A 2500-nucleotide genomic window follows, 5' to 3' on the forward strand; every position below is an offset into this window, starting at 1 on the left:
CCAACGCTTTTATGCAAAGCGACTTACAATAATTGCATTTAGCATAGGAAAAGCCAATGTACTACTACTTGCCAGAACTCACAAATGCATCTCCTTTCTAAAGCACATGACTAAGAGTTTAATCTAGTGCTGAAGGCAAAGTGCAAGAATAACAATCTAAAATACAATAGGTGCTTAGGAGGGAGGATTGTTGTAGTACTTCTTGAAGAGATGAGTTTTGAGCCTGCGATGAAAGATGGGCAGCGACTCTGCTGTCCTGACATCAGTGGGCAGTTCGTTCCACCACTGCGAGGCCAGGACAGAGAAGAGCCGTGACCGTGTCGATCGACCGCAGAGGGCCTCGGAGTGATGGGGCAACCAGTCGCCCCGAGGTAGCAGATCGTAGCGGTCTGGAGGGGGTAAAGGGTTTGACCATGGCCTAGAGGTAGGAGGGGGATGTTCCTTTCATTGCCCTGTAGGCTAGTGCCAGAGTTTTAAACTGGATGTGAGCCGCTACAGGGAGCCAGTGTAGGGAATGGAGAAGGGTTGTGTGGGAGAACTTGGGGTGGTTGAACACCAGGTGAGCAGCAGCTTTCTGGACAAGTTCCAGAGGTTTAATGGCTGACGCCGGGGCCCCAGTGAGGAGGGAGTTGCAGTAGACCAGGCGGGAGATGACCAGGGCCTGGATGAGCACCTGCGCCGTTTCATCAGTGAGGAAAGGGCGAATCCTCCTGATGTTGTAGAGCAGGAATCTGCAGGAGCATGTGACGGATGTGATATGTATGTATATATAAGAACGACAGTTGGTCGCCAACTATAATCGGGATATATATATAGATAGATATCAGATAGATATATAGATATCAGCACTAGATTATGCTCTTAGTCACTTGTTTTAGAAAGAAGATGCACTTGTGAGTTCTGGCAAGTAGTAGTACATTGGCTCTTCCTACGTTAAATGCAATTATTGTTAGTCGCTTTGGATAAAAGCGTCTGCTAAATGATATGACATTTTCACACCGTTACATCCCTGATGAGTTCACTGATGTTCACTGTATCTGCATGTACTGTTTCCTTAGCTTCCTCATTTAAATGGTTTTCCCCTGTGTTCATTTAATTGTGTGGCAGAGGGACTTCTATTGTGAAAAGTAAGCATGTTGGCTTGATGGACAGATGAAGGCCTGGCTGGAGTTACCATTAGCCTGCGCTAATTTGATCGGCAGGTGGGTTAGCTTATCTTGGCCCAGCGCCACACACAGACACTGTTCATTCCAGGCTCGTTACAAGGATATGTTAATCTTCTCGGACTAATGGCCGACCACGTTATGGGCGGAGCTCTGCTGGTACAGAACACGGGGGAACTGAGAAGGTGAAACCAGACGCCGCGGGCCTATGAGTATGTCTCTATGCAAAATACAGACAGACACGCTCTCTCTCTCTCACACACACACACACACACACACACGTTATGGCCGAGCCGGCCGGTGGCCACGGTGGTGCGTCAGGGTTAGACTGGTCAGACTCTGTCATGGCGTGCGGCCGCGTCGCTGTAAAGAGCTTCACCAGCCTTCCTGGCAACGAGAGACGGAGCCTTTCTACCATATGGTAAAATAATCCACGTGCTTTAATGAGAGTGAATACAGCGTGACGGCGGAGTGTGTGTGTTTGGGGGGGGGGGGGGGGGGCAGGCAGAGGAAGGGGTGCAGACAGAGTCATAAACGCGGACGGGGGGGCGTGTCAGAGGCGCGGGGGGGGGGGGCTGCTGATAGCCATCTCAGCCGGGGGAACGGCGCCAGCGCGCGACAAAGCGGACTCTCCGGGATATTTATGACGTATTAAACGGCGAGGAGAACACTAGCCCGATCGACGGTAAATCACCACACACACACACACACACACACACACACACACACGCACACAGGACACGGTTCTGTTAAACCTGTCTGGCTGTCCGTGCGAAGCACAAAGGCTTGTCTGAATGTCTGATGCATTGTAAAGTCATTGAGTGGAGTGAGGAGTTTAGAGGTCTGTGGGGAACGGAGGCCTCAGCAGCTCAACGCTGTATCTGCCTCCCGAGACCAGACGGAACGCACGCTAACTCGGCACAAACGGGACTGACATCGCACGGACATAAAACGTCTGGAAACGGTGTGTGATATGCTGTATAGAGGAAATATATATATATATTTATATACAGGGCTAACGCAGTTTTATACACCTGCAGATTTAACACAGTAAAGAGCCCCAATCCTCTGATGAAAGGGTTACGACGCGAATGTGAGGTTTAGAATATCCTCAGAAGTGAAAATTGACAAGCCCCCCTCTCTATCTCCTCGAACAGCTTGGCGCCCGGCAGAACGGCGCGTTCTTCTGGGACGGGGTGACAGGAATAATCGGGGTTTGATTCCCGTCTGTTCCTCTCTCCCGCGAGCCCGGCGCCGGCGCTCCTCAGCCGGTGACGACCAAAGTGTTTTTAAACAGGATTAGCAGAGACACTCTTAATCGCGCGGAGGTGTGCCGC

The 2500-nt window shown here is 50.9% G+C and overlaps 1 protein-coding gene across 1 annotated transcript in view; it reads right to left on the reverse strand.

The window, feature by feature from the left end:
• Positions 1-2500, reverse strand: part of LOC311313446 (partitioning defective 3 homolog) — a gene marked incomplete at both ends in the record, with an annotated part of 148138 nt that overhangs the window by 145330 nt on the left and 308 nt on the right. The window lies entirely within an intron of this gene.

This window comes from Borostomias antarcticus (assembly GCF_949987555.1).
Source record: "Borostomias antarcticus genome assembly, chromosome: 9".
Classification (NCBI taxonomy): domain Eukaryota; kingdom Metazoa; phylum Chordata; class Actinopteri; order Stomiiformes; family Stomiidae; genus Borostomias; species Borostomias antarcticus.